Source organism: Malus sylvestris, chromosome 10 (assembly GCF_916048215.2).
Source record: "Malus sylvestris chromosome 10, drMalSylv7.2, whole genome shotgun sequence".
Classification (NCBI taxonomy): Eukaryota; Viridiplantae; Streptophyta; class Magnoliopsida; order Rosales; family Rosaceae; genus Malus; species Malus sylvestris.
This window is the reverse complement of record NC_062269.1, coordinates 10,726,854-10,742,826: the sequence shown is the minus strand read 5'-3', so window position 1 is coordinate 10,742,826 and position 15,973 is coordinate 10,726,854. Positions and strand designations below refer to the sequence as shown.

General features: G+C 41.2%; 1 pseudogene; it reads left to right on the top strand.

Moving 5' to 3' along the window:
* The first annotated feature begins 1,286 nt into the window (after positions 1-1,286).
* Positions 1,287-15,475, top strand: LOC126584226 (polyol transporter 5-like; annotated as a pseudogene).
* Positions 15,476-15,973: the final 498 nt, after the last annotated feature.

The following is a 15,973-nucleotide window of genomic DNA, read 5'->3' as shown; positions in this document are numbered from 1 at the left end:
CTTTCCTGTTTCTATCCATTTACATACTTATCCACACTAATGACCGGAGCAATCTAGCGAAGATCACAAACTTAATACTTTCTGTTGTACCAAAGTCCTCACTGCTTTTGTGCATCAACAATCCGTAAGTCCTTACCTTTTTGCGTTGGTAATGGATGAGTTAACAGGACATATTTAAGATGATATTCCTTGGTGTATGCTTTTCGCAAATGATATAGTGTTGATAGATGAAACTCAGGAAGGGGTAAATGCGAAGCTTAACCTTTGGAGAGAAGTGTTGGAATCTAAAGGTCTTTGCCTAAGCCGATCAAAGACAGAATATATGGAGTGCAAGTTCAGTGCAAACGGAGGCCAAAATGAGTTAGGGGTGAGGATCGGAGATCAGGAAATACCAAAGAGCGACCGTTTTCGCTACCTAGGATCTATCTTGCAAAAAAACAGAAAATTTGATGGAGATCTCAACCATATAATACAAGCTTGATGGATGAAGTGGAAGAGTGCATCCGACGTGTTGTGTGACTGTCGTAGGCCACTGAAGCTCAAGGGAAAATTTTATAGGACTGCAATAAGGCCGGTGATGCTGTATGGCACAGAATGTTGGGCGGTGAAGCATCAACACGTAGGTGTAGCGGAGATGAGGATGCTTCGTTGGATGTGTGGGCACACGAGAAAGGATAAGATTAGGAATGAGGATATCAAAGGTAAAGTAGGAGTAGCCGAAATTGAAGGAAAGATGAGAGAAAATCGGTTACGGTGGTTTGGACATGTGCAAAGAAGGCCTACTGACGCTCCAGTTCGAAAATGTGACTACGGGACAGAGGTTCAGGGCCGAAAGGGTAGAGGAAGACCTAGGAAAACTTTGGAAGAGACCCTAAGAAAAGACTTAGAATACTTGGATCTAACGGAGGACATGACACAAAACCGAGCATAATGGCGTTCTAGGATTCATATAGCCGACCCCACTTATTGGGAAAAGACTTTGTTGTTGTTGTTGTTGTTGGTAGATAAGAACTAATTAACTAAATTGTGTTCTAGAAATAAGATAAATCCGAATCTGTTCATTGATTGATGACAGTAGTGGATAACGGTGTTTGTTTCCATGAACAGCAATATTTCGGACAAATGGATATAATCTGTATAAATAGTACTTGATTAATAGCTCATTTTTCATATCTAATTCTCTCTCTCTCTCTCTCTGTCTGTTAAGTGATCTCTTCATTTCTCTCTAATAAGTTATTTTTTGTCTCTCTATCTATCTATCCATCCATTTATCTAGCTCTATAGAGATGGAGATGGCTGACCAGAGAGCAGAAAATAACGTCGTCTCCGGCCAACCGCAGAATATAGTATTGCAGACTTCGATCCCCCAAAGAAACCTAAGACAAAAAAAGTTCGCTGTTGCTTGTGCCGTTTTGGCTTCAATGACGTGTATCATACTAGGTTATGTTAATTGTTCCTTAAAACTCATGTATATCGTTAGTGGTTGTGGTTCTCTAATGATAAACTCATTCTCCACTTCTGTTCTTATTTGATTTTTAATATTATCTTACTATTGCAATCCACCATTCTCAATTCCTACTCTTTTTGTTTGGAAGAAACTTCTCCACTTGCGATGCATGTTAGTTTCAATTTTATTTACAGATATTGGTGTAATGAGTGGAGCGTCTCTATTCATCAAAGAAAACCTCAAGATCAGCGACGTTCAAGTCGAAGTTCTTAACGGTACTTTGAATATATACTCTCTCATTAGCTCCGCCCTGGCTGGTAAAACCTCCGACTGGATTGGACTGCGGTACACCATAGTACTAGCGGGAACAATGATGAGTCAATATTTTATTATATATTTTACCCTATTCTTAGTATTAATTTATTGATTATTTTGGTAGAATTTTGATACTTTGCTTTATATTTTCAACATAGGTTCGACTTCATCTGGAACAAAACATGACCAAACGGACGAATTTTAGAGTGATTCAAATTGGAGGACGTTCATGTGTTCCTTAGCTTGTTCGTGTCAAAATCTCAGAAATTTCTACCAAACGGTTATTTTTTGGAACGAATTTTAGAGTGATTTAAATGAATGAGCAATACGCGTTGCTAGAAAGTGACATTTCTGGGCTTAAATTGCATTTTTGGAGCCCAATATGACCTCAGATTGGTTCGTGGCCTTTTGGAGAAGTGTTCAGAATAGTCCAAGCTTTAAATCCAGCTATTTTGGGCCAGTTTTGGAGCTCATTTGGATCCAAAACGTGGATGTGCAGATTTTTGGGCGAATTTACCAAGTTAATTTAGGATTATGTTTCCTATTTTATTTCAATTTATTAGGTTTCCTAGTTTTATTCTAAGACCTTTTAGGGTTTTATTTTGTATTAGTATAAATAAGATATTTAGCCATTAGGTTAAAAGGTGAGAACGGACGCAACATTGGAGAGGGGAGAGAACGCAATATTTTGGCTTTAGAGAGCTTTTGGATTCAAGTTTACTTTCAAGGTGTTTTTTATCCATGTTATTAATAATATTTTGTTTTATGATTGTTCGTAACTAGTTTTGTTTGCTAGGGCGAGGCCATGAGCTTTAGCAAGAATATGTAGTTTCTTTTCAATTTACTTATGATATTATGCATGCAAGTTTTGAATTATTAATCACTGTGCTTTAAACTATCTAATTGTCTTGATGATTGGCCACCATTAGGATATTTAGAAAAGTAATTTGATGCAATTTTGGCTAATGGCTGTCCCTGAAATTGGCTCTGGCATCTTGTGATTAATATGTGTAACTTCTTAGAATGGATGACACGTTTTAAGAGTTATATGGTTTTTCAAAAGGTTTTCACAAAACTTCATGAGTCTTGCATGTTCACATTCGCTCTGGATGCCACGGACGGGTTGCATGTTAGATATATGTTCTATGTTGGAGGTTCCAAGTAGGGCATACTTTAGGAAAACCTAACCTTCAAAATATGCATGTGTAATTCATAAGTAATTGAAAGAACTACGTAGGATTGTGAAGGTAACGGCGGAACCCTAGTGCTCAAATTTTATTTTCAAAACTATTTTCTTTTGTTTTATTTATTTTCCCAATTTATTTAATTGTTTTTAATTAAAATCGTTTTTAATATTTTAGATCATAAATTCATCTTTTTCTAAACTTTGTTTTCAAATAATTAATTAAGATTTGGTTTTAACATAAATTATTCATTCAATCCCTGTGGAGATCGACCTTGGTTGAGCTGCTATACTACGATAACCTTGTACTCTTGCAAGTATTTTAAAGTGTTTTTATCCCTACTTTTGCAGGTGGTAAAATCCCTATCAAACAATCTTCTTCGTTGGAGCTCTCCTCATGGGCTTCGCCCCCAACTACATCTTCCTCATGTTCGGGAGATTCATTGCCGGAATTGGAGTTGGTTACGCTCTTATGATAGCTTCTATCTACATCGCCGAGATTTCTCCAGCCTCGTTTTGTGGCTTCCTCGCATCTTTCCCTGAGGTTTGTTTCGTTACCACGTTATATTATCATATAATATAGTAAACTTTTTTTGTTATTAGCCAAGGTAATATGTTCACATAAATATAGGTATCTAAGTATCTGTAAAAGTAATGCTAAGGAGACCACATTTATATCACATTATTGTAACTTTAATGTGACAATTTATGTATATAATCAAGATTCAATAAGATAAATGTATTAATTGATGTGGCATTTATACATCATTTGCCACATCAGACGATACACAAATATAGTACAAAAATGTGGTATCCCTAACAATTTTCTTTGTAAAGAATAATGCTCAATAAAAGATTGAGTAATGATAGGCCAACTACATATTTATATCACATTTATGTATCATCTTATGTGGCAAGTAATGTATGCAACTAACATCGAATGTGATAAATTTATTTATTGACGTGACATGTATACATCACTTGTCAATTCATATAGTACACAAATGTGATATAAAAATATTCTCCCTAGATTTTCCTAAAATATTTATTGTTTCGTAAACCTCTCACGTGCATGCATGTGGAGTTTATATTAATAGAATTGATCATTTTGAAAAATGTGTAGGTGTTTGTTAACGTTGGTATATAACTGGGTACGTATCCAATTTTTCCTTAGCCAAGCTCCTAATCCACTTGAACTGGAGGATCATGCTCGGCATCGGCGTAATTCCATCAGTTTTCCTAGCCCTTGGCGTTTTAACCATGCTTGATGTCGATGCAAATTTCCCCTGTCTTCAGTCTTAACGAAAATGTATTTGCAAAACAATCAACACATTTGATTAAAGACCCAAGCCTCACTCGCCCACAAAGTGGGGGGGTTAGATCAACGGATCTCCGATGTCTAAGTTAGTTTCTCTGAGAGAGTAAAGTGTTTAGGGCTTTTTTAGTGTTGCAAAAGCTCACAAAATTTGGTAGAATATGAGGTATTTATAGGGCTAGGGCCTTGCAAAGAGTCATTTCTCGTTGTTCTTCTTCTCCGTGCCACACCAAGGTAAGAAAATTTTGAATTTTCTTCTTCTTGAATTTTTTGGGAGTCTTGGGACTTCAAAAATTGGCTTGGCGAGGGCCGTGGGTGTGGGTAACACATGGCATGGGAGCCTCGGGGCTGCTTGGTGGCGTGGCATGGGTCGGCTAGCCTGGGCCAGGTGGACGGCTCAGCTTGAGCCAAGGGGATTGGCGTGTTGGGGTGCGGGGAAACCGGCTTAGGTCGGGTCTTCAAGGCTGTTGGACACGAGCCCATGCAGGCGAGAAGAGAGGGAGAAAGACCGAAGTGGGCTGGCTATCTTGCGTGCGCGACCTAGGCCAAGAAACCTGGGCCTGCCTTGGGGTGCACTAGGCACGAAAGAAAGAGGGGAAAGGGGCGCGGGCCTCTCCCCATGCCGTATCTTTTCTAGGAGGTGATATGCTCCATGAAATGCATGCCTGCTCAGTGTTCTCCAAATGCAATTCGTGCAATGCTGGGGTTCTCGAACTTGAGTAGGTTCTTTGATCTTGGCTTGACCATAACTGATTTCTGGTACTTCTTTAAGATTGGCAACAAGGAAGGTGTAGGGCAACTGCGGTCTTGCCATAAGCTGCTTGATGCTTCTAGCAAAGGCAATCATGAGTGGGCGAGAGACACATTGGAGGTGAGTGGGGAGTGAGAGTTTGACTCTTCTCCTGAGATTCGTGTCCCAACTACCTTTATCAGTGGTAAGTGAACTGCTTCATTCTTGTCCTGCTTGAATTTTTTGTTGAGCTGCTCCGTGACTTCAATTTGTCCTTCTTACTTTTAGGGATGGCAATTTTAATCGTTAAACCCGATAACCGTGGATAATCGTCCGAATGGAACAGATTTGGGTATGGAAGTTTGGGTATATTATGGATATGGGGAAACACCGTTTATATTATTCAGTTATGGTTTTGGATATGGTTATAGAGGTCCCCAAACCGTATCCATAACCGAATCCGACCCGATTAGTAAATAATATAATTTATATATAGTATAATAGTATTATATATATAGATATATGTATATATATGTATATATGTATATTTATGTATATATATGTATATATGTATTTGTATATCCATTATTCACCGAACCATTACCTTGAGGATACAAAAGTTGCATTTTGTAGGAAAGTAAAGTTTTGAATCAAAATCAATGCGAACTCAATGGTGCTTGTGGGAGATATCAAAGACAAGCCAACATCATCAGTGTTTTTATTTTAATACTCAACAAGATTCATTCATTGGATCATTTTATACATAAAATGTTTAATGACGAAATTAATATCTACTAACTTATAATGTCTCAACTGAACGAATATATTTTTTGTATTGATGAAGATGGATATACCTGTTAACCAATGGGAAATCCGTTACCCGATAGGGAGGGTTATGGATAATACCCGATGGTTAATTTGCGGTTATGGATATGGTTAATTTTTGTGGTTATGGGAATGCATATATCATTTCCGTACCCAAACCAAACCGTTGTCATCCCTACAAGTGGCCCTTTACTAGGGATGACAATTCATACCGTTAAACCTGATAATCGTGGATAATCGGCCGAATGGATTGGATTTGGATATGAAAATTCGGGTATATTTTGGGTATGGGGAAAAACCGTGAATATTATTTTGTTATGGTTTTGGATATGGTTATAAGGGTCCTCAATTTATATTTGTCCCCGAATTCGAACCGAATAATATATAATATTAAAGTATTAAAATACACACACACACACATATGTATATTTATTATTCGCCAAATCCCTTAGTTTGAGTGTAAATATAAAAATTGCATTATGTGAGTTGCCTTTTGTGGGAAAGTTCATAAGTCTTGATATGAATAAAAATCTATGAGAATTCAATGGTACTTATGGGAGATATTAAAGATCAGCCAACATCATCAATGTTTAACTTTAATTTTTATGCTCCACAAAATCCATTCATCAAATCATTTTATACATCAAATATTTAATGACGAAATTAATATTTACTAAATTATCATGCATTAATTGAACAAATATATTTTTTGTATTGTCAAAGATGGATATAACTGTTAACCGAAGGGGAATCCGTTATTCGGTGGGTATGATTATGGATAATACCTGATGGTTAATTTGCGGTTATAGATATCGTTAATTTTCGTGGTTATGGGGATAGATATAGTATTTCCGTCCCCAAACCGAACCATTGCCATCCCTACTTACTTTGCGTAGATTCGAAATTTGGCTCAACTCCAAAGACTTCAGCAGATATGAAGAAAGTGCACGGTGACTTGGGTATTCCTGCTAAGTACCGTAAGTGGTGTTGGCTGCTCAACCCTCTTCGTTGGGAAAATGATGGTCTGCCCTCGAGGGAAGAGATAAAGCGGATAAAGGACGAGGTGTTGGCTCGCCCAATAGTTGCTGTAAAGCCTGCTGCCAATAGTGGTGGAAAGAAGAGGTCTTCTTCACCTGCTTGTGAACCTTCGGTTGAGAAGAAACCAAGGACTTCTTCAGTTGCTTGTAGGAGCTCGTCTGCTGCCGAGAAGCTTATCATTATAACTTCCCCAAGAGGGCGAAGATGACTGTTGAGCCTAAGCCTGTGAAACCTACTGCTCCAAAGGTAACCGCATCCATTGCTAAGTGACTTGCCTAGGGAAAGAGTTTGGTGGTGCCTCTAGTGTTTGGGTTTGTATCGAATCATCCATCATGAGCTAAATCTGGCTCTACTTCTGAGATGATCATCGCTATGAAGAGCAAAAAAGTGGATTTCACTGCTAAAGTGGCGTCAGAGCCTGTTCCTTATTCTGCCGTGACTGACTCGTCTGCTAAGAAGGGGAAATCTGCTCACACGGGAAATTGTGAGAGATCCATTGAGTTTGAGGCTGGAGAGTTTCCCGAGGTTTATGCACTGCTGAAGGCTAACTTGCTTGAGGACGTCGATGCATGCACTAAGTTTGTTGATAGTGTTGGGAAAGTTGTCGTCCACTCAGACTCATTTGCGAAGCGTCCTGCCTATTCGAGGAGATCTTCCCTTATTGATACAATGCATAAAACTTTAATCCTAGCTGCTGAGTTTATGCGCGTTGATCAGGATGCTGTCAAGTGTGCTAAGGAGGCCGAAATGCCTTTTTGAAATAGTCTGATGTCTCTGCCCCCACTTCTTTGCAACTGGAGATCGCTCATCAGGAGGTCGCCCATTTGAATGTTAGGCTTGGTGTGACTCAGGCAATGTTGGAAGCTGCAGAGAAGGAAGTTAGTCATGTTTCTCCGATGGTCAAGGACCTTGAGTGTGTCAATTCAGAGCTACGATCTACTTGCTTTGCCAAGAACGAAAAGTTTATCTTTATGCATGTTGAAATGTCTCATCTTAAGGAGATTGCTAATAAACTTGAGTCCAAGAAAATGGATCTGCAAGGTGCGCTGTCTGCTAGCAAGAACCTGAAAAATGAACTGGATGAGCTGCAAGGTGCTCACACTAGGCTTGTTGAGGAGAATGCGCAGTTGAAGAATGTGAAAGTTGGTCATGAAGTGGTGCTTTCTTCTTGTCAGGCCGATTTCTACAAGCTTGGCTATGTAAACCATCTTCAGGGTAGGCCATCAGATTATGAGTTTTTCGAGAAGGACTTCGAGACTTTTTCCATTTCTTCAGTTGATTTGCTTGATTTCTCGTTTGAGGCTGCCATTGGTAGAGCAGCTGAGGATCTAGCAGTCCAGGCGGGGATGGCTGAGGATGAGCTGATGGAAGCTTTAGCAACTAGGAATGGCACGGCTACTGAAGGCGTGGCAGTTGAGCAATCAGTGGTTGCGCAAGCTACTAAAGAGTAGTCTTTTTGCTTAGACTTAGGAGTTTTTTCTTCTTTTCCTCTTTGTTCTGCTTTGCTTAAACTTTGTTGGCCTTCGTGCTGGTTTATCAATTTGCTAGAAATTTAATAAACAGCTCTCATTGTCTTTTGCTTCATCCTTCTTTTTTGCCATGTTATTTGCGAAGCTTTTCTCCGTAGGATGGGCAGTTGAGTTAGCTACTTCGATTGAGCAGTTGACTCATGCAGTCACTTTAGGCTTCAGTTTTGGCTTTGGGGCTTCTAGAGCTTTGCCTGCTTGAGGCGTTTTGCAAAACTTTGCCGTAGGACGGGCAGTTGAGTGGGCTACTCCGATTGAGCAGTTGACTTAATTGGTCACTTTAGGCTTCAATTTTGGCTTTGGGTAGCTTCATGAGCTTTAGCCCTCCCATGACGTACGGCAAGATTTTTGACTTATAAAGCCATCGGCCTAACTCGTGCTTCTCGTATGAAGCAAATGAGGTCCGTGTAGCTGCTATAGTCATGACACTCGACTTTGTGGCTTCTTAAGCTTTGGCCCTTTCGGGGCGCATTGAAAGACTTTTGACTAATAGAGCCGTCGGCAGGACTCGTGCCTCTCGTAGGAAGCAGAGGAGGTCCGCGTAGCTGTTATAGTCGTGACACTCGACTTTGTGGCTTCTTGAGCTTTGGCCATTCCGGGGTGCGTTGCGAGATTTTTTACTTATAGAGCTGTCGGCCAGACTCGTGCCTCTCGTAGGAAGCAGAGGAGGTCCGCGTAGCTGTTATAGTCGTGACACTCGACTTTGTGGCTTCTTGAGCTTTGGCCATTCCGGGGTGCGTTGCGAGATTTTTTACTTATAGAGCTGTCGGCCAGACTCGTGCCTCTCATAGGAAGCAGAAGAGATCCGCGTAGCTGTTATAATCGTGACACTCGACTTTGTCCCAGTAAAACTTAAACCATAGATCGTCAACCGGAAGTGCTACTTGTAGGTAAGCAGGCAAGTCCGTATAGTCATAGCAGGTGTAAGTCTCAGCTTACAGGCTACCTTGGGCTTGTAGCCATGGGGCCGTCAGTTGGGCGTCTTACTTACATAAGCAGACGACCCACGTGACCACTTCAGGCGTCATCCATGGCTCTTGGAGACGTTTTTTGGCGTGAGGTGTAGGGGAAGTCGCTCATTAGAGACCATATCCTTCCGAGTCGCATCTTTGATCTCGCAAGTTGCTTAACTAGTATTGCAACACTTTGAAATCAAGCCACTCATGAAGATTTGCACGTCGAGGATGAACCATATTGTCACGTGAATTCTTTCATGGGCAGAGGTCCTGCACTTAGCATCTTTTCCGATCAAAGACCCGGGATCCCGCGGAATTGAATCTTTCAGTTGGCTAAGTCTATTCTAAGGGAAAAACTATCGTGGCCAATTCTGGGAGTCGTCCAACGCAGGTAGTCGCTGCATTCAAAGGGACCTAAGTAGTCATACAACCCATCCACGTCTAGATATTCCAGAGTGGCTTACCCTCTCATAGTAGATAGCTTACCCTGAAGGGTGTAGGGGAATTAATTTACCTTCTCGTGCTGGAGAGCTTACCCTGATAGGTGTCGGGGAATTAGTTTACCCTATCACGCTGGATAGCTTACCATGATGGGTGTATAGGAATTAATTTACCTTTTCGCGCTGGAGAGCTTACACTATGTCTGCGGAGCAGCAGGAGTCTTCTGTTTTGTCACAATGTTGGTCAGCTTGTTTATGCATTTGACTCAGGCTTGTCAATAAATCCTTCAATCTTTGTTGAAGATAGAGGCTTTTATTAACTTTGCTCATAGGCAATAATGGCATAACAACTGATAATCCTCAGCATGCGAGGTCTTATTTGTCGAGCTGCTTGAGTCTTTGAACTTTATCTTCTTGAACAGGGTCCAAGGAATGATGGGAGGTCACACGTAGTACTTTCTCAGGTTGTAGGCATTCCACAGCTTGTCGACTTCTTTGTCGCTCATAGTGGTGAAGGTATAGCTGCCTATTCCACTTACCCGGCTGATTTTGTATAAACCTTCCCAGATGGAAGCCATATTTTTGGAGCCTTCCTGTCAGGCAGTGATGAAGGCTTTTCTGAGGACTAAGTCTCCTGACTGGAACTACCAGATATTTGCCCTTTTCCGCCTTGAATCTCTTGACTTAAGTGCGAAGTGACTCATTCAAGTCCTTTTTCATGTTGAAAAGGTGGTCAGACTTCTTACTGATCAAGCGGTAAGACGAATATTCCTTGGAGCATCGTGGCAAAGATTGTGCACATGAGAGTATCATTGTAGGCGTAAAGGGTCATGGCACTTCGGTAGTGCATCAAGTGCATGTCCGGATCTTCATCTTTCCTAAATAAGATGAAATGTGGCAGGTTGAACTTCCACGGTGGCTCCGTCTTATCGATCTTGTCTGTAAATGGTGACCTGCTCAGGTTGGCCACGTCTCTACGGAGGGCATCGTCAGTAGTGTCAATGCGCAGGAATCCACGCAGCTGCTCTGCTACAAGCCTTTGTACTTCATCATGGATTTATGCATGGTGAGGCATTGGAGCCTCCAACTGTCCCCGGTGTTGACCTGCCGATCCATGTTGCTCTTTCCGCTCATCTTGCTCATTTGTGTCACGGTTGCTGTGAAGGGAAAATTATGAGTTTTCACAAATAAGGATTTCAAAATGACTAACATGCATATACAAATCAAATTTAATATACGAAAGCAGCGGAAGCATTTATAACAAATTAACAAAGCTATAGTCATGCAAATCCCCTTCAAGGTTCATAGGTTTATATATAATGCATCATTTAATTTTAGAGAAGAACAAAGTGAAGGTTTAGTCTAATACCTCTTGATCTAGACTTGAGACCAAGGATGGACCACCTCCAAGCCCTTTGTTCCTTGAACTCCTTGAGCCTAGCTTCCCTCCTTGCCTCCTCCACTTTGTTAGAATGAGTGCTCCTAGGTTCTCTTCAAGTTTCCAAAGTAGGAAACCTTTAAAGATCCTCACCCACTAGTGTAATGAGAAGGATGAAGGAATAACCAAAAGGGTGAAAGATGTGTTAGTAAAAACACCCCTAAGGTGGCCGGCCTTTGTAGTGTTAGAGAGCTATTTTTCTTTTGCCTATTTGTTGTTTTAACACTTCAAAACCCCTTTTGAACAATATCTCTATAAAGTTCCTCATATAGACAAAAAGAAACCTAGTCAACCACTTGACTAAATATCTCTCCATTTCCACTTAAAGTGGCCGGCCTCTTGTGTTGGATTTGGGCTTTGGCCTTTTATATATTTCAAGTCATCCAATGCTTGAATAAAAGCCCAATGGGTTTAGGCCCAATGGGTTTAGGCCCAATGGGCCCAATTAAACCCGAACATTTCTTTAAGCCCAAAACGATCTTTATCGCTTTTATGATTTCTTTAGACTTTCTAAATTAATCACAACACTTAATTAATCCAATTAATTATTTCCATCATCCATTAGTTACTCACTACAATAGTGTATTGGTGAACAATCTTTTAGGTTCTAATTAGCAAGGCAGTGAGGTGATTGGCATCAATCCAATTGATTATATTTAATTCAATCACTTAGTGAATTAAAACTTCATTTTAATTCACCTTTCTTCTTTGACGACTACATTTAATCATCTAGAAGAACTCACAAGCTATGAGTGACATCTAACCATATGTCATAGCTACCCAAGCTAATGTAGAAGTTTATTCGGAGAACCTATTCAGTTGGAATTACAATGTAATTTGATCCTTCTCTAAAACAATACTCTCAATCACATCATTAGGGTATGGATATATTATGTCAAACCCCTAATGTGATTATTCCTTCTTATATGATTCAATTGAGTCGTATAGGAACGCTTTCCTTTATTACGCTCGATACTTCGGCCGAAGATTCCAGAATCATATCTTAGAGTATTCTTCCTCTCTTATCGAGGATTAGAGATTCCTTGTTACGCATACACTTGCCTTCATGACTAAGTGGCTTAACCCCAACTATGCCGTTGACATTCTGATAGAGTGACTTTTGACATAATCAAAGATCAAGTACTTAACCACAGGACAACGATGATGCCTCAGGTCAAAGGACTACTTACATTATTCCAACCATTAGAGTTATTTGCTTGACATGTGAGTAGACCTCCATGCAAGTACTCTCGTTCGATTGTGTTCAGTGAACTCATTCCCTTAATGAGCACCTACATACTTGTCTTAGTGTCACAACACGAATGGGATGAGACTTTCCATCCTTCCAATTGAAGCGGACACAGTATGTACCGGTCTACGCATTGTCAGTATCCCTCCGACAATCCAATGACCAGGAACCTTTTTGGACATTTGGTTATGTGAAGAAGGTCTCTGTAGTCTAACATCATTAGATTACTTCTTCAATCGATCCATTGTCCATGGATACACTATTTAGGACATATATCGTTTATTGAGATAGTCCTAATTAGTATCTTTGCCATTTGATGTATAAGAGTCATCCATACATCGATTCAATTGTCCTGAAAGGTTTCTTCCAAAGATTGACTTTCAGGGCATATTTCCAACATGCTGTGCACGCAATTCATGTTGTGTTGCTCATCATCGCTCTTGGCAAGGGCTGCCAGTGGAACTTGAGTTGGACTATTCACGTGCTCTTCTCTGGTCAACATGCGGCTGCCTACTCCGTTGCCTCGTAGGAGGATCTCCTTGTAAGCCTAGCCTCATGTGGACATTTCACCGAGAATGTCATGGGTGCTCGTTGAAGTGTGGACCTAACCTCGAATGCACACTGACTTGTGAGCCGAGTCAAGAATTAATGTTTCCCTGTGCATTTAGGCAGAAGAATACGTTTCCCCATAAGCCCAAACGAGAGTGCACACTACCCGAACGCACGGTTCGTGATGGGTTGAGCGGTCATTTGCCTGGACGTTGCTAGAATGAGTCACGTTCTTCCGTCTTTTCCCTGCTTCAGGACACCTCATCTGGGGTGCGCGGCTTCTCGATGCGCTCAAGGCGTTGGTTCACCAAGGTGGTCTGTTGCGCGAGGGCGTTCGTCAAATTGGCAACATGCTAGGGCAGGTGGTGCTCGCCATTTGGATTGGAAAAGCTTGGATGATGGGCATCTCCATGTGTGGTGGAAGTATAGTGGACTGTAGGTACAAAGCTTGAGCCCAAAGCGGGCAGTCCTGCAAAAAAGTGTGGTCTAAGTAACCCTGAATGGATCGCAGGACCGGTGGTCAGAATCTGGACTGGAGATGGCCTCGGAATGGATTAGGTCGCGGGCCAGATTATCGAAGCGGGTCGAGGGACGCGTTGGGCCAGCGCCTGCTCGCCTTAGATCTGCATGGTCGTGGGCCCTCAGGGCCTTTGGGCTGCCACATCTTGGCCTGCTAGCTGAGTGGCTTAGGCTTGGGCCCGTTGAGCTACCTGGCTGGTAACAGCTACCGAATTCTAGGCTCGGGTTCGGGCCTGCTATGTAACAAAGTCTGCTGCTGCATTAGGCTGGGCCTCCTGCCCAGGGCTTGCTGTGGCAGCTGCTAAGTTATGGGCCTTCTACCCATGGGTTTGGATGCCGTGGTTGCTGGGTCACTGTAGTTATGGGCCTCCTACCCATGGGGCTCCTCCTGCCATCACGTTGAGCCTTAAGGATCTCCGTTATGGGGCTATGTCCTCATTTCTACTCTCCGGTCCAAATCCTTCCACGTATAAGGTTCATTTCGTCGTAGTTTATGAATTTCCTACCATTGTATCCTTTCTCCAGGGATTGATCAAGAAACTTTTCTAGGAAAAATTAATTGATACAACGTGTGAGAAATTCAACGTAAGAAAATTCAAGAAACTAATACGAGAGGCTTCTTTGAGTATTTTGAATTAGCTCTCAATGAAAGCACCAATTTGTCGATGCAAATTTCCGTCGTCTTCAGTCTTGACCAAAATGCACCTGCAAAAGAATCAACACCTTTGATCAAAGACCTAAGCCTCACTCGCCCACGAGGTGGGGGGGGGTTAGGTCAATGGATCTCCGATACCTAAGTTAGTTTCTTTGAGAGAGTAAAGTGTTTAGGGCTTTTTTAGGGTTGCAAAAGCTCTCAAAATTTGATAGAATATGAGGTATTTATAGGGCTAGGGCCTACCATAGAGTGTTTAATGGAGAGATATTCTCTAAATATTCCCAAGATATTTAATAGGAAATAATATATTAAGATAATGGGTAATTATCCCTATTTGATTTAAATTGTGATTACTTTCTTGATTTGAGTTAATCTTGAATTAGGAATGTATTAAAGATAGGATTTGGGTAATTAATCCTTATCTTTAATTATTTACCAATGGCAGGTGAGTTATGGGCAGTTGTGTTCTGCTGATGAGCCCTCCAGGGATGTGAGCTACGTGTGGGAGCATCTGAGAAACCTGCCCATTTATTGAGGATAATCTTGTCCTTCTTGAATGAAAGTCCACATGTCGCTTCTAGAATTGTTGAGATTATTTTAGGCTCCACTCCTGAGTCGCCACGCTGGCTCGTCATGCAAGGGAGACTCGGAGACGCCAAGCGAGTCCTAAATAAAACATCATATTCTGAAGAGGAATCGCAGCTTAGATTAGACGAGATTAAAGAAGCTGCAGGAATCCCCAAAGACTCAAAGGATGAGGTCGTTCAGGTTTCTAAACGCAACCAATTAGGTGAAGGTATATGGAAGGAATTGCTCCTCCGTCCCAGGCCGTCAGTGCGCCAGATTTTAATAGCAGCCCTTGGTATCCACTTCTTTCAACAATTGTCGGGTATAAACTATGTGGTTTTGTACAACCCCAGGATCTTCGAGAAGGCGGGAATCACTTCTTACAATGACAAGATACTTGCAACTGTGGCTGTTGGATTTGTCAAGACCATTGCAATCTTGGTGGCAACATTTCAAGTTGATCCATTCGGACGTCGTATTTTGCTTTTGAGCAGCGTGGGTGGAATGGTAGTTTCTTTTATGCTGCTCGGTGTGGATCTTACGATCGTTGATCAATCCCACAGCAAGGTCCCATGGGCCGTCGGGTTGTGCATCACCATGGTACTGTTCATCGTTGCTTTTTTCTCCATCGGGTTGGGACCCATCACGTGGGTTTACAGCTCTGAGATCTTTGATATCCTACTCAAAATAACTTCAATTTGTATGAAGCATCTATTAGAGTAATTTTCATTAAGACCGAAAAACTTGTTTGGTAGTGAAATTGAAAACTTTTGAAAACTTTTGGTTTTCACCATTAGTGAAACATAGATCTTGAACAATCCCTCTAGCCTTTATATTAGATTCTGAACTTCTAAAAATAATAATGCTAACGTCCTTATCTGGTCAAGCATGAGTTCCAATTCCTGGAGTAATTCGCATCTATCATAACTCATCTTGATCCTTGGTAATTTTAATTCATTTAAGACTCGACCGAGCCACGCCTGAGCATAATCCTTCAACAGTCCTGCTCCTATAGGAACTCGATGGAATTAAAACTCTCTTGGGCCAAAAGCCCACTGGCCTAGAATCATTAATGGACCGCAAATTATGGCCTTTCAACTCGGCTGGCCCATTCTCGGCTTCAGCCTGCATTTCAGGTCCAAACAGTTAGTAACGCAATATATGCCCCCTGTGGAAGATACAAAGCTATCTATATATGTGATTAAAGAAACAAAAAATTAA